Source organism: Macaca mulatta, chromosome Y, assembly GCF_049350105.2.
Source record: "Macaca mulatta isolate MMU2019108-1 chromosome Y, T2T-MMU8v2.0, whole genome shotgun sequence".
Classification (NCBI taxonomy): Eukaryota; Metazoa; Chordata; class Mammalia; order Primates; family Cercopithecidae; genus Macaca; species Macaca mulatta.
Window position 1 is genome coordinate 10,915,277 of NC_133427.1, and position 22,826 is coordinate 10,938,102.

At 36.6% G+C, this 22,826-nt stretch overlaps 1 pseudogene; it reads left to right on the forward strand.

Annotated features, from left to right (window-relative positions):
• Positions 1 to 5,654: 5,654 nt before the first annotated feature.
• The window catches only part of LOC106995428 (centriole and centriolar satellite protein OFD1-like), a 28,272-nt pseudogene continuing 11,100 nt past the window's right edge, over positions 5,655 to 22,826 (forward strand).

The following is a 22,826-nucleotide window of genomic DNA, read 5'->3' on the forward strand; positions in this document are numbered from 1 at the left end:
AAGAAATTTACACCCCAACCAACACAGCATGTGAGAGTGGCTTGCTACCTCAGCTCAGAAGGAACCTGGAGGTGGTGAAAGTGGCTCACCACCTCAACTAGGAACACAGGAACTGATAGTGGGGTGATGTGTGAAAGTGTGTGAATGGAGAGGCCTAAATAGGCAAATCAGCCATGATGTGAGGAACCACAATTCTCTTAGCCGTGACTGTGCTCCAAGTCAAGTGTGGGGCCAACCAAGACTAGTGGCAATCCACATATGGCTAATAGAAGCTACCTCGCAACTTCAGAAAATGTGGTGGGCTTAATAAACTCTCCAAAACAAAGTAGTATCTAAAAACCCCTATTAGAGGGGATGATCTAGCTGGTCTGTAACAGAAGTTAAAAGTGAGCCTGAGTGTACTGCATCATAATTGGGAGGAAATGGGAAAAGAGTTATCAAAACCTACACCATTCAAATACATGTTAAAAAAAAAAAAACACTTTAAGAAAAGTTGTACAGGGATCTATAAAATTAAGCTAACTCCCCAAAGGTGAAAAACTCTCTGTAAACTAAAATGACCCTCTTCTGGTTTTAAATAGATGACCAAAGAAACTATACACAGGGAAACAATTGACTATGGGTTTGCGGTAATGACAGGGGTCTGAGGACAGCTAGGGCACCAGAGCAATTTCTTTAATTAAGTCATAATTCAATATAACACAGACAAGAACAGCGTGAATCCAGCCCTGTTTAGCAGCTTACTGCAAAACACTTGTAGTGCAGGCTGAGCCAAATGTGAAAATACAAGCAGCTTTACTAGCAAACACTGAGTTAAAGGAAAAGTCCCAAGGACAGCAAGGAAAACCAGTTTTACAAAAACCACAGGAGAAAAACTTTCTCCTCCATATATCACAGCCTAGCTCCCTTTGCTGAGGCCAGCAGCCCCCTAGGAGCCAGGTTCCATTGCCAGCACACCCCAAGTTTCACCTTAGAGGGAAGAATCAGAGCTTTCAGAGGCCAGGGAAGGAAGTCAGGATAGGCAGTCAGGCTGTCTCAAATCTGGTCATGTTCAAGCTACGCAATTGCCTCTCAGGGAAATGAAAGGGTTCAACAATTATAATGGCCAGCGCCACATCTACCTCCTACACGGAAAAGCCCCAAACTCTCATCAATCTAATGCAGTCCAACTTTCTAACACACAACCCAACCTGGCTAAATTGCAGGTGACTTCTCTTAACATTGTTTAACGTAGAGGAGTGCCAGAGAATAGCTCAGGCAGGCCTTCATTGGAGAAAAGCCCATGCACCATCAAACACAGAAAAATGCTCAGGCACATACTCAGGGCAAGTTTCAAGAAGCAGGACCCAACTGAGATCCAGATAATGCAAGCCAGCAGCAGCACCTGCAGAGGAACCTGGAGGCACACTTGGGAGAGATAAAGGTTTGGAAAAAAAAGCAATTAATATAAAAAAAATTCAAAATGCTTCAGAAAGATAACAAAAACCAAAAACCAAAGCCAGTTTTATAAAAACTCTGTAAAATATCCTGGCTTTACACTTCATATGACACTGAGGCTACTGAAAATCAATGCATAGTAAACACAGTATGTATAAGACAGGCCCAGCGTGACATCAAGCAGAAGCTGCTAAAGCTACAGGGTTTTGGTTAAAAGGCATGAATACAACCCAGTTTATAGCAATGGCCACCAAAATGTATGTTAACTGTTACCAAAAATCAAAAAAAGAAAAAAGAAAGAAAAAATAATGAGAGGCTTGAAGAAGAGGCCAATGTCTTCACAGCAGCCATCCTTGGAAAAAAGTGACTAGCAATATACAAGGATGTGGGTGTCCATGTGCTTGTGAAAGAGTTCAAATTAGTCAAAAATTTAAAAGTCAGCCAAGGCTGGAGAGAGAACAGTGTGTGGGATGGGAAAGAAAAATACTGAAAAAATAAATGTCCAGAAGGTAATAAAAAATATAATAAGGACTTTGGTATAAAAAACTCAACAGCTAAAGGCTGCCTCACTGTGGGAAACCAGGCTGGCTAGCACTAAAGGATGTGGGAATTAGGACAGAGCAGGCTCCTTCTTATTACATCTCTATGAGCCCTTGGTCAAATTAAAAGCTGAAGGCCAGCTAATGGACCTTATGATAAATAGGAGGGCCACACATTCGGTAGTGACTCTACCCTTAGGACCATTATCCAAAACCAACAAAACTATTATGAAAGCCATGGAAGTCTCAGAGAAAAAGCTGTTCTATCAGTCAAGGAGTCCATTGTAAAAGAACAAGAAGTGAAACACAAATTTCTATACCTGCCAATATGTCCAGTACCCTGTTAAAATAAAAAATTTACTCCAAAAACTGAAAGCACAAATTACCCATTTCAGCTGCAAAAAATATATACATATATAACTTTAAATCTAATTCACCCCAAAACCATGGTGTTAACCCTTATCATCCTGTAGGCTAAGAAATGGAAACTTGATACAAAGAAAGTGCAAGCAGCAGATTAGACTTGTAGGTGGAATGAAAAAAAAAAAAAGCTATTCTTTCAGTTAGTTAATAATATTCCTGCAGTATGAGCCAAAGACAATTCATCTGGTTTAGCTGTAAATCAAGCACAGGTGGTAGTCATGTTAAAACCAAAAGAAACTCTGATTTGGGTTCATTAGTACCCAGTCCCCCAAGAAGCTATTTAAGGTGTCTGTAAGCATTTCAACTGGCTTTACCAGCAGGAAATCTTAGTTGGATGCCAGTCTCTCTAGAACACTCCATTTTTGCCAGTATGAAAACCATTGTCAGGCCCAGAGTCTAGTAAGCATAGGCTAGTGCAGGACTTGTGCGCCATAAACCAGACCACAGTGACCATCCTCCCAGTGGTACAAAATGCACATATTTTAATAAATCTCATTCCAGCAAGTGTTCCCTGATTTACAGTCCTAATGTTAAAGAATGCTTTACCCACAAAAGGAAGCCAACCCTTTACACATACTACATAGTCCAAAAACAATATAACCAGACACACTGCTACTCAGGTAATAGCTCTAACTAAACATCAACCATTGCCCAAAGAAGAAAACATGTTTTCCCATAAAGAATAAAATAATACTAATGCCTTCTATTAAATTTCTCCTATAAAAGACATCCAAAAAAAAAAAAAAAGAGAGAGAGAGAGAAACATGTGGCAAGACAAGGGGTAAAATTTTCTCTGTGTAGCTAGCTCACTCCAAGGAGAGCTATAAAATAACAGTCTAAAAAGCTGAGACCAAGGAATTGGGTTGCAAATACCCCCTACTCGAGTAAAGTTGAAAAGGAAAGTGAATTACTTTACTCTCTCTCCTTCTCTGAAGCATAAATTATGACTATGCTTACCAACGCTTGTATGTAGTAAAAATTTGTAGGTTCTTGTTTTTCTTTCAACACAGCTGCAAACCCCAGCTATGCAAGGCAAGAAGTTATGCTAAGTGAACAGTTATGCTATAAATTACATAACCTTCATAGTATAATTAGCTGCTTTACTTCTGCTTCTGTAAGTTTGCTTATAAAATCTCTGCTCAGTCTTTACTCAATACTCAACTTTTTGGATATAAGTTCACTGAGCTGGTGCACCTAAATAAATCCTCCTGTTTCCTCATATCAGCTTCTCTGATCCTCTGTTTCCTGCAACACCAGTTATGTTCCCAATGCTTTTTCTTTTTTTGAGACAGAGTCTCACTCTGTTGCCCAAGCTGGAGTTCAGTCTCACCTTACTGCAGCCTCTGCCTCCTGGGTTCAAACAATTCTCCTGCCTCAGCCTCCTGAATAGCTGGAACTACAGACATGCAACACCATGCTCAGCTAATTTTTATATTTTTAGTAGAGACGGGTTTTCACTGTGTTGGCCAGGATGGTTGCAAGCTCCTGACTTTGTGATCTGCCAGCCTCAGCCTCCCAAAATGCTAGGATTACAGGTGTGATCCACCACACATGACCAGATTCGTCTTTTTTTTTTTTTTGTAACTATGATAAGCAAAAAGAAAGGATAAGACACACATATCCTGTGTAGGGCACTCTGCTCACTCAAGTTTGTGCTATTGCCTGTTTGTCTGATTCATGCTGTAATATGCAGATATTTCTGGAAATGTTTTATTATTGTTGAAAAATTAAACTCAGGAATAGCATTCAGAGTCCAACACTATTCTTCTTTAACAACTGTATTACCTACTTCACAGCCTATCATAGTTACAAGGAGTAACTGTGTAAACAGGTATTAATTGCTGTGAACAATGTCCCATGGTCTTGGTAAGGTGGAGCTAATCTTTGCAAGAAAAGCAGAAAAGGAATATTTCAGAGCATTTTACTGAGTAACAGAGGCTTTTTTTTTTTTTTTTTTTTTTTTTTTTTTTGCCATGTGATGCTCTTGGGTTTTCCACTATTAAAACTTCATATTCATGAATTTTATTCTTCCCATCTAGTCTTTACCAGAGATAGACTGAACTTCAAGACAAAAGGGAATTTTCAGATATGGACAAGCTAACTTTTACAGAGAGTAAGTAATCTGACTCATCTTTTGAATGTAAGTTTCAACATAAGTACCAGTTTTCTTAAATTGAAGGTCTAGAAAGCTTAGTTCAGGTGTAACATGTCTATTGATATATACATATATATAAATATATCATATATATCATACATATATATATATATAGCAGTTACAAACTGAAATATTTTTATTCTATGATAAAACTACAAGTAGAGCTATATCACTTCCTTTTCCTTTCATGAAGCTTTTTATGGTTGTATCTGTTTCATTTTAAAAATTTCTGCATGACTAATTTCAGAATTTAAGCTAAGCTCATAAATACATCATTAACTTATCAGATTTAAAACAAGTGATTTTTAAAAATGTATTTCTTCCTTTATATGGAATATAAGGATCTTATTTTTCTTTTAATTTACTGATTATATCTATTTTCTCAGTTCTAGAAAAGTTCATTTTTAGGGAAAGAGTGGAGATAAAAGAATATTAAGAATCCAGAAACTGATGTCCTGAATATGGCCTTGCCCTAGACTGTCTCACTTTGTAGTCACTTTGTAAGTGTAAAATAAGTATGTAGAGCTTATCATCTCTAATGTTCTTTCCAGCTTGAGAAATTTTTATATTTGTATGTAACCCATTGGCTAGTCTTGTAAAAGTCATCTTCAAATCAGGAAGTATAGTATTTTGAAAAGTTAAATGAGAGGGCTTAGTAGATTTTGTGAATGTTTGTTAAAGTCTTTGTGTTAAATCATTGACATTTCAATAGAGTTCAAATGATTATCAACAAGTCATTTGAATTCTTCACTGTCACTGAGTTGACTTTCCTGTTGGGAAATCCAGTTTTGTAAACAAAGTTAATTCTTTCAAGTACAAGAACACTCTGACAAGCAAATACATTGGCAATGAGTTATGTTTGGAACTTCACAAAATCCTCTTAGGAAAAAAGGGCACCTAGCTACTTTGGCTGCAGTTCCCCTGCTTCAGGCAGTTGCCCCCACATGACTCTGCTCTCCTTTATCTTGTTGTTATTGTTAAGGACGAGCTCATGGGAAAACCATTTTTGGCTCATGCAGATGCAGAAAATGTGCCTGGCTTATTGAAACAGATGAGTTCACTTCTGGAATTATGCCTCATGTGGGCGCATATGTAGAGATATGCCTCATGTGGACGCTGCTGCAGCTGCTGTGCTCATCTCATATCAGCAGGCAAGTAACTTCTTTATTATAGCTAACAGTCAACAGGGTCACATCTGTGTACTCTGTGAATTACTTCATGTATCACTGACAGTCTTTTTGCAGGTGTAAATTAGTCAAAAGTATTGGCATGGGGGTTATAGTGTCATTATGTGGTTAATAACATTTCTGAAGTAATTTCTATGTTAACATGTAAAGACCCTGCTGAGGAAAGGAAACATTGCAATGAAGGACTTCTTATTTAGGCTTCCCATGTCAGTTGCTTAAAAGTGTTTCCATTAACTATTCAGTGTCCAGCATACTATGTGGACTTCTCCCTAAAACTCTGCTACAAAAACTATTTCATGCAGGCCTTATCATCTTGAGAAATCATGAGGAAACACTGAAATAAAAGTTAAATCCCATTATATAACTGTAATGTTATTCAAATATTTAAATATTATTTCTTTTTCTATCTATATGCTTCCTTCATGTCTTAAGAAATTAGGGAAAAACACTTTGTATTTCAAGTTCTGGAAAAGCCGTGACAGTGAGTTAACACTGGAGAAAAACTTGGCCATCAGACTTCTCTTGTCTGGCCCACTTCCTCACTCCAGTCTTCTTTCAGATTACCTACTTTACTTGCTGGAAGTGGAGGGAGATGGGAAGAGTGCTGTAGGAGCTTTTCACTTTGTTCCAGGGCTGAGCAAACATCCACGCTCTTTTCTTTTGGGATCAAATTGTTTAATCCTCAAATATGAAAGAAAGGTTCTCAAGTTCAGACACCTCTTAGTTCCCCCCAAACACTGGAAATACATCATCTTTAAAACATTTCCAAAACCTCTTGTTAGCAGTTTCTTGCTTATAGTCATGTCACTCAGGAACATATAGAATTACTTAACGGGCAAGGAATTTTGAGAAGTTGGACTTTGCTGATTGCAGAATAAATCTGCTTTGAAAATCATTCAGTGAAACTTGGTATAGAGTCTGTCTCTGCTGGACACTTTCCTTGGGGCTGAACATACAACAGTGAACCAACCGAGCCCTTGTCTTCCTGAATTTCTAGTTACTGAGGCAGATGGTCAGCAAGCCATTACCCAGGACAGCAGAAGAAATGAGCTGCAGCTGACGAGTAGGGGACATGGCCACAAAAGGGAGTTTCTGACAGGCAGCCATTTGTCACAGACCTGAGCAAGGGAATAAAATAAGGTGATATAATAAAGAAAATCAACTGAGTAATGAGGTGTTCTGCCTCTGAGAGAGAAAGTATGTTATAATACTGGCTTTAAAATTATTAAGCAGCATAGTGAGTAACATTGTAGCTATTAAGAAATTTTTATATTTCTCATTTCACCTGTTCATCTGGGCACAAATGGCATTGAAAAGGCTGAAATTTGTTGTCTCTGATATGAGGTGCACAATAAACACACTTTATTTCTTTGCCTTTGTTTCCAAAGAGGTTTCTGTATTCCACCATGCAGATACAAAATATACATCAGAGCAGAAAAATAGTTTATTCTTCCTCTTTGTTTCTCAATATAGAGGTGCTTAAACAACATTGACATTTTGAGATTACTATTCCACATAAGAAAGCAATCTCATTTTAAAGTAACCTTTGTTTCTTCTAACAAGAAGAAAGTTACATATCTGCCTGCATAAATGATCAAGTGTCTCTTTTGGTATTTTAATTTCATGAAAAGGATTGGGAAGAGATGGTGGGTGGAAAGAGAGGAAAAACTGTGTTGCTTCTGTCTTGTTCTTGAAACTAACTCAGTCCCTGCTAATGACTTTAAAACAAGGCAGAGCAAAAAGGTTCTGAGTCCTCCAGTAAACCTATGAATTTTTTTTCTCATTAGCATTACTAGCTTTAAAAAATAGGTTATGGTTCAGAATTGGAACAGAAAGGTCAGCATAATTCTTTCTGTGAATGAGTTCTAATTAAACATTTGAGATGTAGGTATCTGTGCCAAGATGCAGAGGTAAGGGACAATTTATTAAAATACGGGCCTTCCCTGGAAAAAATAGAAGTGGACAAAACAAGTCTGTGTAGGATTTCAAGAAGCAGGTGCAAGATATTATACAAGTAAGGTGCTGGAGTGGTTTGGTTATCTGTCACTTCAGAAATAAGGAAGAGATGACATTTCAGTTGAGTTTTGAATAGCCTATCAGGCTTCATGACAGTGCAGGGGTGCTGCAGGCTGAGGAGACAGTAAAGGCAAATGCCAAGCAAGGAAGACACAGCCACAGCCAGGCCCCAGTTAGTGGATTGACACAGACAAAATATTGCTAGTACAAAGTTGGTGGTGTAACAGGAACTCAATATGGAAATATAAAGGCAGAGTATTGGAGCCCAGACTACCATGATGTTGAACTTTACCAGAGCAGAGACATTGCACAGCAGATCCACACCTTGCCCTTGGGAAATTCCTGGTGCAAATGACCACAAGTTACTGGAAGGCAGAGACTGACTTCAGGGAGAGTCCTGACTGGGCTGTTTAAGTATTCCAGGGAGGTGGTGAGGAAGGCCTCTGCTGTAGCTGAAGGACAGGGAATGTGAATGTGCCCGAGCTTGTTCCTGGGATGACGGAGGATAGAAAGCGCATGATCAAAAAAGCTGGGATGATCACGTCTGGGTGGAAGCTGGTGCTGTGGAGTTTTCACATGTGTATGGCAGGAAACTGTCAGAACTGTGGATGGGAGGGTAGGTAGAGAGACCAGGAGTAGAGGTAAAGTCATGGAAAAAATCCACATCCGAGTAATCACAAAAACCCCAGAAAGGATTGCCATCCACTCAGAGGAAATAGGAAATGAACAGTGAGATGGCTCGAATAGCTGGGGGAGTGAAGGGGTGTGATGTCTGTTCTGTTTTTTCAGGGCAGAATAGACTTGAGCATCTTTATGTGAGTAAGAGTTATGAAACTTCTCTGCACATAAATAGGGATTGGTGGATCGGTCACAGTCCTAAAGAGAGGGATCATAATCAAAAGCAGAGGCAGAAATGTAGACTTTGTTTTTGAAAAGAGAAAGGAGATCTGTGCAAAAGACGAGAACCTGCGACATGGAGGGAGGATATGTCAGTTGGAGTTGGTCGTGATGAGGCTGACCTGTATTTATGTCAACTAAGTGAAGTGGGATGCAGTGTCAAGGAGCGGATTGGGGGCTTGAAGTCAATGAACGTGGAACAGCAACTTGAAGCAGGTCAGATGTCAAGCAAACGCCAAGCAGGGTCTCTCCTGGGTTTTGCAAGGACTCCTGCAGACTTGTCTCACATTCATTTGAAGAATCTGATATGGGCAGCAACTCTTTATTTTCTGTCCTATTAGGTGTAGATCAGGAACACATTGAAGAACAAAAGGAAGAAGAAAAAAAATATGGAAACAGCAAGTGAAAGAACGAAGGCAGAGAGAAGAAAAAAGGCAGAGTCACCTACATTTTAGAAAGGCAACAAAGGAAACTAGAAAAACTGGATCAAGAAAGGGTAATAAGATGACTTAATTCTCTGTGCAAGTTGCTGAATTGTATACCTTTCATAGGTACATTGGGATGAGTGAAGGGAGTCAACTAGTGTCCAAAATCCAGAGGAGTGGCAGGGGCCCTAAACAGCATCCCTGTCTTCTTCTTGTCTTAGAAGTAGTGAGAAAGGCTGCATAGAATATGCAGCTTAGGAGTTTAGTAGTAAATGATTATTTTTGAAGTTAATTTTTGTGCATTCTTATCTGATCCTTAAATAAGACTGTCAAAAAAGTAACCTGTGCTTTGCTTCCGAATGATGCTTTGAAATCAGAGTTGAAAGAAGAGGCTGTCAATGTCGGCTAACCGACACTAGAAGAACACAAGGGTGGAGACGGCTGCTAGTCCAGTTTGCTTGCAGTGGCATATCCTGCCTCCCTTTTTCCTGAGGTTCTCTTCTGCCCTTCTATGTTCTGATTCTTGTCCTATCACATAGATTACTCTGTCTACTTAACACACTTGTTACGTCTTGCTTGAATTACTGTAACATATGAATGCTCCCTGGATTCTTCGTTAATTCAAGTCTAAAGCACAGGACACTTGAGGGAAATTAATCACTTCCTTCATTGAGATGACCTATTTGTTTTTCATTGATAATAGCAATGACTTCCATTATAAAAAAATAGTTCACTGGCATATACTCTGTGGGCGGGAGGAACAACACGGGGCTTCTGTGGTTCATTTTAACTTCTTGGAACAGGAATCCACATCCGATTAATCTTTCTTCTCCACTGAAGACAAAAGGTGAAAAGCATACAAAATCCAAAGTTCATACAGAACCTTGAGTCTCTTTTAGAAGTATTACTCTTTTGATGAAAATTTATCTGTTGTTTTCTTAAGATAAAATATTTTAAAGATTTTGGTTTGTCAAAGTTTGAAAATGTAGGGTGGTTTATTGTTTTAGGAGCAAGAAAAAATTTATTATCACATCACAAGTACATCAGTACTGACATTAATATTTAATATAAGTCTGAACTATCATGGTGCTAAATATACCTGATGGTTTATTTTGATGCACTTGCTAAATTTTATTTGTGTAAGTCACTGCTTATTTAGTCTTTTAAATTACATATATTTTTCAAAAATTGTTCTTAGAGAAAAGTATTTCATAAAATTAATGCATACCTAATTTCAAAATTCTTTCCTTTCCCCCATGTAATGAGAGCTCAAGAAAGATGGTTCAGAAAGGCTCCCTGTAGACATGCTTCAATCTAGTGACAAAGTTGAAACGGACTTGATTTCCCCACACACTGTGTTTTATATGTGAACAGTTAAGTGCTCATGCTGTCAGCCAAAAGAAATGGTTGGAAATTTGAGGTTGCCTGTAAGAAATTACTGAATTAGAAAGAATTAGTGATTATAAAAATAATGGTTTGAGGTTTTTAACTTGTGAAATTGATCTTAATATTATTTATAAGCTAGGCCAGAAACTCCCCAGGAAATAAATTGAGAACATTATGAAGATACCAAATAAATCAGACACACATTTTCAACATTTTTATATTTTAACTTTTGTCTTGCCTTTGGTAATTTAACAGAGTTTATTCATGGAGAACCAGATGACTTTTGTTAACCAAGTTTGCTCCTGAGCTGTTAATTCAAATGTGATGAGAAGTTACATAACATTTACTCCTTTGTAAACATTTATCTGTTATTGGTCAAAACTCTCAATAGAAAGCAGTGTGTAATCCAGGGTATTTGTTTTTTCCTGATTATATTTGGTACTATAATGTACGAACCAAGAAAAAATTGAATCAAATGAATCCTCTTTTCCAGTCATAAAATTCATTACGCTAAAAGGAGCTGTCCTTTTTTAAAACACTTCTTATTTTTGTCTTAAATTTTTAGATAAGTCTAACCTATCTCACTGGTAAAATCTAGGCCTACATTTTGGAAGGTGAAGCTGTGTTCTTTCGTCTGAAGAGTTGGGCTTCCATCTGTAAAAGAAGAGGTTATTTTCCGAGCACATTTCTGATTTCTACCTGAACATTAAAATACAGATTTTTCTGGCATTGGAAATAGTACAACATTGCCTCTCTGCTTTCTATATGATGCCTGTTGCTTCATATAGAATTTATATGTTGAATTTGTATGTTGGATTATAAATCCAACATATAAATTTATATGTTGGAATGTAAATGCCCCAGTGTGATAGACCTAAAAAGTGGAGATTTTGGGAGGTGATTAAGAGTGCAATTAGCAACCATTTAAAAAAAACTGAATGGAACTAACTAGGCTATTTAGCCCTTCTGCCATTAGAGGACACTCTATTAGTCCCTTGTGAAGAACACAGAAACAAGATGCCATTCTGGATACAGCGACCAGGACTTCATCAGACATTGAACCTCTCAGTGCCTTGATGTTGGACTTACCAGTATTTAAAACTTTAAGAAATTTATTTCTGATTTCATAAGTTATCGAGTCCAAGGTATTGTGTTACAGCAGCAGGAACATACTGAAATAGCATCTTTATTGTGGAACCTTTGGTCCTTATAGTTTCTGAATGGGCTTCAAGTATTTCATTAGTTCTTAAACACAGGGTTTCCTCCTTTACAATTGACTTCATTTTTCTTTTTCAAAAATCAAGTTTTACAACATAGAACTGGGGGAAAAAAAAAAACCTATTCAAATCTGTTGAGTGTCCTAGGTTTTGTGACAGAATCAATGCGGATAATTTAGAGGCTGCTTGTGATCTCAACTATGTATTATTTAAAGATTTCTCTGTCTATTCATGTGACTTTAATAATTGCACAAAGCTCTACTTAAACAGTAGGCAGTAAGGATTGTGACAAATAGCACACTAACTGAACTGCTGATAGGTTTTCTGTCATACATGAATAAAGGGTGATGATCCAGAGTCAGCACCTCAATTAGGAGTGGCCATGTGTCAACAGTGACAAAGGCTTGGCCTCACTAAGAAAGGTCAGATAGGGAGAGTCCAAATTCAGAATTACATTGACAGATAATGAGTTCAAAGAGATTACATAATGAATTTCTGAGTAACATATTTAGCTCTGCAACTCTAGCAAGTAATTGTTAGAACTGAGTTTCTACATATTTCTGAGTAAATCTTTGAATTTTTGTACCTTGGATTTGAAAAATAAACAAGTACACATGGGCCCCGATCATTTGTAATTTGCACAAGTTTAAACCTTGCTAATCTTATAGGTAGGTGGCCTTTATTTGTTTTAAAACTAGTCAGAAGAGTTCTTACTTTATACGGAAAACTACAGAAGTGCTAGTGGCACTTTTATGTCCAATACAGCCCAGTAGATTATAATGATTTCTTAAAACTCCTGAAGAGATTTTTGTCTGAAATTAACCAAGAGTACTCACGGACTTGATTTCCATACCAATGTGAAATGTTTACTATGCACACTATTCTGAAGTAACACCAGAGTGAGGACAAATAAAGATAGGATTTATATATGGTAAAAAGGAAAGTAAATGAAGCCATATTTTTATTTCATTTCTCTTAATACATCCACAACTATTTTCACCAATATAGGTCTTTAAAATAAGCATACACAAGTATTGACTATTATCTACAAATATTTATTTTGACCCTGGAATAGAACTATAGGAAACTCTTTTTTTTTTCTTTTCTTCTTTTTTCTTTTTAAGCTTTCTTTTATTTTAAATTGATAAATAATAATTGTACATAATATGAGGTACACTCTGATGTTTCAGTACACGTATACATCATAAAATGATCAAATCAGGGTAATTAACATACCTACCACCTCACATGTTTCTTATGTCTTTGTTGTGAGAACACTTTAAATCCACTCTTTTTGCTATTTTAACATATACAAGACACAAACTGTAGTTATCATGCTATGCAACTGGTCACCAGGCCCTGTTCCTCCTTTCTGACCGATTCTCTGTACCCTTTGACAAATATATCTCCCTTTTCCCCCTGCAATTCTCTTCCTCTCTTCTCCTGCCTGTGGTAACCACCGTTCTACTCTCTACTTCCACGAACTTGACTTTTTTAGATTTCACATAGAAGTGATACTGTGTGGTATATATCTTTCTGTGCCTGGCTTATTTTACCTGGCAGAATGTCCTCTAGGTTCAGCCATGCTATTGCAAATGACAGAATTTCCTCCTTGTCTAAAGGCTGAGTAATATTCCACTGTGTAGTTCTTTCCACAGCCTTTCTTTTTTTTTTTTTTTTTTTTTTTTTTGGTATTTTTTTAAATTATTTATTTATTTATTTATTTATTTATTATTATTATTATTATTATATTTTAAGTTTGTGTCCTTTGTAGGGACATGGATGCAGCAGCTGGAAAGCATCATTCTTAGCAAACTATCACAAGAACAGAAAACCAAACACCGCATGTTCTCACTCATAGGTGGGAACTGAACAATGAGATCACTTGGACTCGGGAAGGGGAATATCACACACCAGGGCCTATCATGGGGAGGGGGGAGGGGGGAGGGATTGCATTGGGAGTTATACCTGATGTAAAGGACGAGTTGGTGGGTGCTGACGAGTTGACGAGTGCAGCACAGCAACATGGCACAAGTATACATATGTAACGAACCTGCACATTATGCACATGTACCCTAGAAATTAAAGTATAATAGTAATAATAAAAATAAAATTAAAAACTCTTAACAGTGATTGAAAATATCAATTAACTGTTAGGTTACAAAAATATATATATAGTAAAATTTAACTATCTTTTAATAAAAAATATTAGGCAACATAAACAAAACTTCCAAAAGTTTCTGATAATAGGTACCAGAATTAGAAAGGTAAAAATAGGCTTGAGACACTACCTCTTCCGGAATACTGGACTTTGAATGCACCACCATTGCTGGGAAAAAAATGGTTAAATCTGTCATGCAACAGGAAAACACAACACATAGCTGTTTTTGAATAGTCATTCTTTACAGAAGAGAGCTTCTCCCAGTTAAAAAAATAAATCCCAAACAGGCATTTTTATGGGTTAACCAAAAAAAGGAAAATTTGATATATGATACTTGATGTTCAAATTTAATCACATCCAGATAAAACTGTACTTCCTCTCCTAATTTGGAATATGTTTCTGCACATATGGTATTCTAAAATCCAGGAAACAGCTAAATCACAAGTAAACTTTTAACGTGAATATACATAGTGGATCCTAAATTAAGCAGCCCACTAGAATAGCACTGATGCACAGTGATATAGACTATTTCATAAAGAACTGCACAGAGTTTACAATTGCTAACGCCAAGCACCTATAGTAACTTATTGTCTGGAGCACAATAATGCAGAAGGCAAACTTCTCTTAAAAGTGGCTTAAGCTCAAGCAGTTTTCTTGCGGAACATCAAATTTTTTTATTCCAAGCAATTAAGATTGAAATAAGAAAAAAACGAAATACCAACCCAAACTTAAATTACTTACATCTTCAAGTCTATAAAAGTAGGAGGTTATAAGTCTGCGGAAAATTTGAAACTAGGTTTTAGATAGTTAATATGAAACTGATTACCCAGACCATGGAAAAATGGTTTAAACTGGTGGTCGTTGTGGTAAGGTAAAATTCTTAATTTTAAAAAACATATATAGCACAAAATCCTGTGAAAGATATTTGGCTGTTTGGTTATGTTATAAAATCTGAGCAATGTATACCAAATACTCCTTAAGGCAGAGCTGACATTTATTTCTCAAGGAAATAAAAACTGGAGCACTATTTTGTTGAAATAAAACCTATATAAGAGTGCCTCTGTAATTCTTGTTAATGAGTCCAAATCCAGTTTATTTATTTATTTATTTTATTATTATTATTTTATGTTTATTTTTATTTTTTTATTTTTTATTATTATTATACTTTAAGTTCTAGGGTACATGTGCATAACGTGCAGGTTCGTTATATATGAATACTTGTGGCATGTTGTTGTGCTGCACCCATCAACTCGTCAGCACCCATCAACTCGTCCTTTACATCAGGTATAACTCCCAATGCAATCCATCCCCCCTCCCCCTGCCCCTTCCCCCCTCCCCATGATAGGCCCCGGTGTGTGATGTTCCCCTTCCCGAGTCCAAGTGATTTCATTGTTCAGTTCCCACTTATGAGTGAGGACATGCGGTGTTTGGTTTTCTGTTCTTGTGATAGTTTGCTAAGAATGATGGTTTCCAGCTGCATCCATGTCCCTACAAAGGACGCAAACTCATCCTTTATGATGGCTGCATAGTATTCCATGGTGTATATGTGCCACATTTTCTTAATCCAGTCTGTCACTCATGGACATTTGGGTTGATTCCAAGTCTTTGCTATTGTGAATAGTGCCGCAATAAACATACGTGTGCATGTGTCTTTATACCAGCATGATTTATAATCCTTTGGGTATATACCCAGGAATGGGATTGCTGGGTCATATGGTACATCTAGTTCTAGATCCTTGAGGAATCACCATACTGTTTTCCATAATGGTTGAACTAGTTTACAATCCCACCAACAGTGTAAAAGTGTTCCTATTTCTCCACATCCTCTCCAGCACCTGTTGTTTCCTGACTTTTTAATGATCGCCATTCTAACTGGTGTGAGATGGTATCTGATTGTGGTTTTGATTTGCATTTCTCTGATGGCCAGTGATGATGACCATTTTTTCATGTGTCTGTTGGCTGTATTCTGCTCAGCACCACATCGCACTTATTCCAAAATTGACCACATAATTGGAAGTAAAGCACTCCTCAGCAAACGTACAAGAACAGAAATTGTAACAAACTGTCTCTCAGACCACAGCGCAATCAAACTAGAACTCAGGACTAAGAAACTCAATCAAAACCACTCAACTACATGGAAACTGAACAACCTGCTCCTGAATGACTACTGGCTACATAACGAAATGAAGGCAGAAATAAAGATGTTCTTTGAAACCAATGAGAACAAAGATATAACATACCAGAATCTCTGGGACACATTTAAAGCAGTGTGTAGAGGGAAATTTATAGCACTAAATGCCCACAAGAGAAAGCAGGAAAGATCTAAAATTCACACTCTAACATCACAATTAAAAGAACTAGAGAAGCAAGAGCAAACGCATTCAAAAGCTAGCAGAAGGCAAGAAATAACTAAGATCAGAGCAGAACTGAAGGAGATAGAGACACAAAAAACCCTCCAAAAAATCAATGAATCCAGGAGTTGGTTTTTTGAAAAGATCAACAAAATTGACAGACCGCTAGCAAGACTAATAAAGAAGAAAAGAGAGAAGAATCAAATAGATGCAATAAAAAATGATAAAGGGGATATCACCACCGACCCCACAGAAATACAAACTACCATCAGAGAATACTATAAACACCTCTACGCAAATAAACTGGAAAATCTAGAAGAAATGGATAATTTCCTGGACACTTACACGCTTCCAAGACTAAACCAGGAAGAAGTTGAATCCCTGAATAGACCAATAGCAGGCTCTGAAATTGAGGCAATAATTAATAGCCTACCAACCAAAAAAAGTCCAGGACCAGATGGATTCACAGCTGAATTCTACCAGAGGTACAAGGAGGAGTTGGTACCATTCCTTCTGAAACTAGTCCAATCAATAGAAAAAGAAGGAATCCTCCCTAACTCATTTTATGAGGCCAACATCATCCTGATACCAAAGCCTGGCAGAGACACAACAAAAAAAGAGAATTTTAGACCAATATCCCTGATGAACATCCACGCAAAAATCCTCAATAAAATACTGGCAAACCGGATTCAGCAGCACATCAAAAAGCTTATCCACCATGATCAAGTGGGCTTCATCCCTGGGATGCAAGGCTGGTTCAACATTCGCAAATCAATAAACATAATCCAGCATATAAACAGAACCAAAGACAAGAACCACATGATTATCTCAATAGATGTAGAAAAGGCTTTTGACAAAATTCAACAGCCCTTCATGCTAAAAACGCTCAATAAATTCGGTATTGATGGAACATACCTCAAAATAATAAGAGCTATTTATGACAAACCCATAGCCAATATCATACTGAATGGGCAAAAACTGGAAAAATTCCCTTTGAAAACTGGCACAAGACAGGGATGCCCTCTCTCACCACTCCTATTCAACATAGTGTTGGAAGTTCTGGCTAGGGCAATCAGGCAAGAGAAAGAAATCAAGGGTATTCAGTTAGGAAAAGAAGAAGTCAAATTGTCCCTGTTTGCAGATGACATGATTGTATATTTAGAAAACCCCATTGTCTCAGCCCAAAATCTCTTTAAGCTAATAAGCAACTTCAACAAAGTCTCAGGATACAAAATTAATGTGCAAAAATCACAAGCATTCGTATACACCAGTAACAGACAAACAGAGAGCCAAATCAGGAATGAACTTCCATTCACAAGTGCTTCAAAGAGAATAAAATACCTAGGAATCCAACTTACAAGAGATGTAAAGGACCTCTTCAAAGAGAACTACAAACCACTGCTAAGTGAAATAAAAGAGGACACAAACAAATGGAAGAACATACCATGCGCATGGATAGGAAGAATAAATATCATGAAAATGGCCATACTGCCCAAGGTTATTTACAGATTCAATGCCATCCCCATCAAGCTACCAATGATTTTCTTCACAGAATTGGAAAAAACTGCTTTAAAGTTCATATGGAACCAAAAAAGAGCCCACATCTCCGAGACAATCCTAAATCAAAAGAACAAAGCTGGAGGCATCATGCTACCTGACTTCAAACTATACTACAAGGCTACAGTAACCAAAACAGCATAGTACTGGTACCAAAACAGAGATATAGACCAATGGAACAGAACAGAGTCCTCAGAAATAATACCACACATCTACAGCTATCTGATCTTTGACAAACCTGACACAAACAAAAATGGGGAAAGGATTCCCTATTTAATAAATCGTGTTGGGAAAATTGGCTAGCCATAAGTAGAAAGCTGAAACTGGATCCTTTCCTTACTCCTTATACGAAAATTAATTCAAGATGGATTAGAGACTTAAATGTTAGACCTAATACCATAAAAACTCTAGAGGAAAACCTAGGTAGTACCATTCAGGACATAGGCATCGGCAAGGACTTCATATCTAAAACACCAAAAGCATCGGCAGCAAAAGCCACAATTGACAAATGGGATCTAATTAAATTAAAGAGCTTCTGCACAGCAAAAGAAACTACCATCAGAGTGAACAGGCAACCTACAGAATGGGAGAAAATTTTTGCAATCTACTCATCTGACAAAGGGCTAATATACAGAACCTACAAAGAACTCAAACAAATTTACAAGAAAAAAACAAACAACCCCATCAAAAAGTGGGCAAAGGATATAAACAGACATTTCTCAAAAGAAGACATTCATACAAATCCAGTTTTTTTAATATTAGACTGAGCACAATTGTAACTAATTTTAGCATTATCGAAAAATATTTTCTTATTAATTGAGGAAATTAAAGTGACATGGACTTGGGAGAGAAAACTAATTTTAAAAGTCATCCTTTTAAAATGTGATTCAAAGCAGATGAATCACATTACCTTTGAGCCAAAGTTTAATGAACGTCAGCTGTCAGAATTGAAGTTCCACTTAATTTCCTATGTAGATAACACTCATTTGAGAATAGATGGCATATATGTGAAGTTATTGTCTCATCTTTTGATGCTGGCATGTCACAGGTCTGTATCAAAGAGTATCACATATTTCACTGAGTGTCTTGAGAGAAATGTTCTAGCAGTAAATGTGAACGTACCATAAATTTCCAAAGAGTGAAAGGTCATTTTGTCAAAGTGTTGTCTTTCAAAATGGCTAACGTATTACCTCCAATATTTGTTCTATAGAAAAAGATTTACTTGCTGGAAGGTATTCCAGGGGCTACATCCCAGCAGCTTGAGACAGAAAGTCAGATGTTTGAACATTTACATTAGTTTACTGGGATATGCATCTGTAACACAGAGCAGGTGTCTGATAATTTGTCAGAGTATAAATGCGTTGAATGCGACACTCCTGCAAGCATTTATGTGTAAGAATTGAGCTACTCCTTTTACTGAAACTGGGTATCTTGCAGTTCCTGTTCTTTCTTTGCTTTGATATCCTGGTAAGCCTGCATTTTGCTGGCATCCAAGTAAGCCCAGTTAGAAGACAGTATCATGAGAAAGTATATCTGGAAGAGAAGGGTGAGTATGATGTCTAGTGAGCATGTGAGAAGGCAAAGCTAGGTACTAGTTAGATTAGATGGGCTTTACGAAATAGGGGACTACGATTATTCTGTATTCCTATTCACTATACTATCAGAGCTGCCAAATCCTGAATATGTGCTCTACTACTTGGCTTCGTATGAAAAAACTGAAGAATAGTCAATACAAAAACATTGTAAAGTATTTCTATTAACTATTAAATGTCTATACTCATCAATCTAGGTGAGTAATATATTAAACACCTCTCACTACAATTGGATTTTTCTACATAAATAGTCATAAAATTTGCCTCAGGTATATATTGAGACAATGCTACTGAGGTATTTAAATTTGTGACTGTTATACTATCTTTAATTTTTTTTTCATATTTTGATATTTCTTAGTTTGTCTATCACCTTATAAGTTATATATTAATATCCCTCAGTGCTTGCATTTTTCTGAAAACTCTCCTCTTCTCATATGATGTCAGTGACCTTACTTTTTTGATAAATCCTTGTTAATTTTCTCTAAACCTATATTTTCAATATTTCAGTGTGATTATTTCTAGGTAAAAACAATTTTTTCTCATCTAATGCTGTGGTATTTTATATTTTAACACAAAAATTTAAACAGTTTACATCTAATATAGTTACTCTCTTAACTACATAACTAATATCTGATTAGGCAGTTGTTCTACCCAGGATTTTCTTTGTCTCTGCCTTTGCCTCCTTTCTATCTGCCTTAGTTCTTCTCTCCCTCTCCCCACATGCCACCTGTTTTCCCAGTTGTGTTGATTTAATTTTCTTGCTCATATTTATTTCTTTTCCTGCTTTTGACATTAATCACGGTATTTCTGCACTTTCTGTAGTTAATCAGTAGGACCCAGTTAGATGACTTTTTTTTCTAACAAAGTAAGACATTTATTAGCCCCATTTAAAAAAATTCTCGTAATACCTCTTTCTTTTGGAGATTTATTTTTCTTGCTAAAAATAGAAAGAAGGAACTTTTCTTCTTTTCCTTGGTCTTTTGATAAGTCTTTGATATTTGCATAATCTTTGTAAGTTAGAAAATGTATTTTTAAGTAGCAATAAAGTATGTGGAATAATATTCTGTGTCAAGACTATATTTGTATTCTGCCTGTTGCCCTTTCTGCACATATTTGTTCTGTGTTTTTTTTATAAATGTACATGAAAGCTTCCTACTCTGAGCTGAAGTTTCATAAGTTCTATTTCATATATGGTTATCAAGTGAAAGATTCCCAGTTAACTTTTCAATTTAAATAAACATCAAACAACATTGTACTATAATTCTCAATCTTCTTGCAATTTAGTAATACTCTCAAATTTGCATGGACAGAATTATAGGAAAAAATGATTATTTTTTCTCAATAAATTTTCAAATATCAAATTAAAATGTGACATTTAAATTTGTGTATTTTCACCCTACATATGGCAACCATTCTTTCAGATCTACTTAGAAAATTACTTATTCTTGCTATATTTATGCTGAATCTATTGTATAAGAAACAAACAAAAAATTATTTGACTTCCTTTTGTGTATGCTTCATTTTTCAATGATGAGTAAGTGTCTATTTAAAAAATTTATTTGTGCCCCGCTACCCACCAATTTTTGCCTTTAGTGTCCATTTCTTCATCTCAAACAACACCTAAGCTTACTTATTATGAAGACTGTTTTGAGTGAACTTTTATTTTTGAGTGTCACCCCTAAATGTCTTTCTTGAGTATCTCTTAGGGCATGGAACATCCACCATTGAATTAGCAAAGTTGTCTTTGAAGTGGTAAAGCAATCTTAAGTTCTTCAAGGTAAAGTTTTTCTTGGGGGGCCAGCAGTTTCTTGTTGATATTTCCAGGTTTTTAAGAAATTAACAGGTCAAGCTAATATTTTATAGTGGTTTCTGATTTTGAGGTAGTTACATCTTTTAGGCAATACAAAAATCCTCTCCTCAGTCTAGAATATCACACAGGATAGAGGTTGAAATATGAATCTTTTCTCTCACGTCTTTGAATAAAAGCCTCATTTTGTGTTAGATCCTAGTACCTGTGGGCATGGTCTTCGGTATTGACTCAAATGTTTCTACTAAATTGCCTGAACAACACCTACTTTCACCAATTATTTAGGCGTGGAGTCCAGCCCCACTGAACAAAGAAATGGTCCCTTTCCAGGGAATACAGCCAACTTTACTCCTCAATTGACTATTTCAACAAACAACCAAAGTTGATCTCAAACTAATGTTATTGGTGTCCAAACCTCAGAAATGATTTCTTTCTTGATAGGACTTTGATTTTTTTTAAAAAAATTGTCTTACACTTAAATAATCTCTGGCTTTTATAAGACTTGCTTTGGCAAATTTTCCATTTGCTCCAAAGAGCTAGAAATAAGTGCTTGATTTCCATTAAATCACTTGTTACTTAACAAATACAACCTCTGAGAAAGGTTTTATTATTATATCCCTTATACAACTAAGGCAAGGCATATTTTTGTTTATATTTTCTGGAAGCATTGCCAACCATATTATTTCTCCAAGTGTATGGCACATATTGTATCTTGTCTTCATAGACCTCTATTATTTGTACGCTATAAATCATTTGCTATTTCACATATATTATAAAGACTTCTTTGAAATTATTTAATTTTGGTCAAGACTTTATTTGATACAATCACTTTATTGTAGGTAAATCAAATCATGTCATTCTACATAATAATATCTTTCCATGTTTCACATTATGAGATTTGCTTTGCATGGTACCTTAAAAGCCTGTCTATAACTTCTACTTTTTAGAATTTCCAGTTACAATGCAACATGCCAAAGTTTCTGACATAACATCAGAAAACAAAGACAGACTGAAACATAGAAAGAGAAAGATAGTTTCTTTAGGGACTTCACAACTTAGAGAGGGATGGTATAATAAATTTACTGTTTTTTTTGTTTGTTTGTTTAGGTCTTCCGTGTATCTCAGATGATGGACTGTAGAAGCTTCCAATAGAGAATCTCCAATAGGGAAGGATAAAAAGGGCTTCAAGGAAATCCTGTTATCTCCCAGTCAAAGTACCAGGAAAGGATAACCTACCCACACAAAAATCCAAAAAACACTTCCAGAAGGAATAATAGCCAAGCTACTCAAAAGTCAAGCCCAGTCTTTGATCGGGACTGAATGTTTAAATGTTAATCTGCTCAATCAGGGTGCACACAATACAATCTTAATTTCCAACCACTGGTCTCTACTGTTCCTTAATTCCTGCAACATTTTGGAAGCTCATCTGGGATTGGAGACCACAGGTTTGCTGTCTCTTTTGCCTGTTGGACTGGAGCCCCAGGCTAGGAAAGACCCATGACCCTGGATGCACCATTTTGAGAACTTCAACCCAAAAGAGAAATCAGCTGTCCAGTGACCCTGTACACCCCCTGAGAACACAATGGAGCGTAAGAAGCAACAGGATGATTCCAGGGACAGCATGTTGCTGAACCATGGGAATTTTTGGGTCCCAAGGAAGGATCCATCCCATAAAG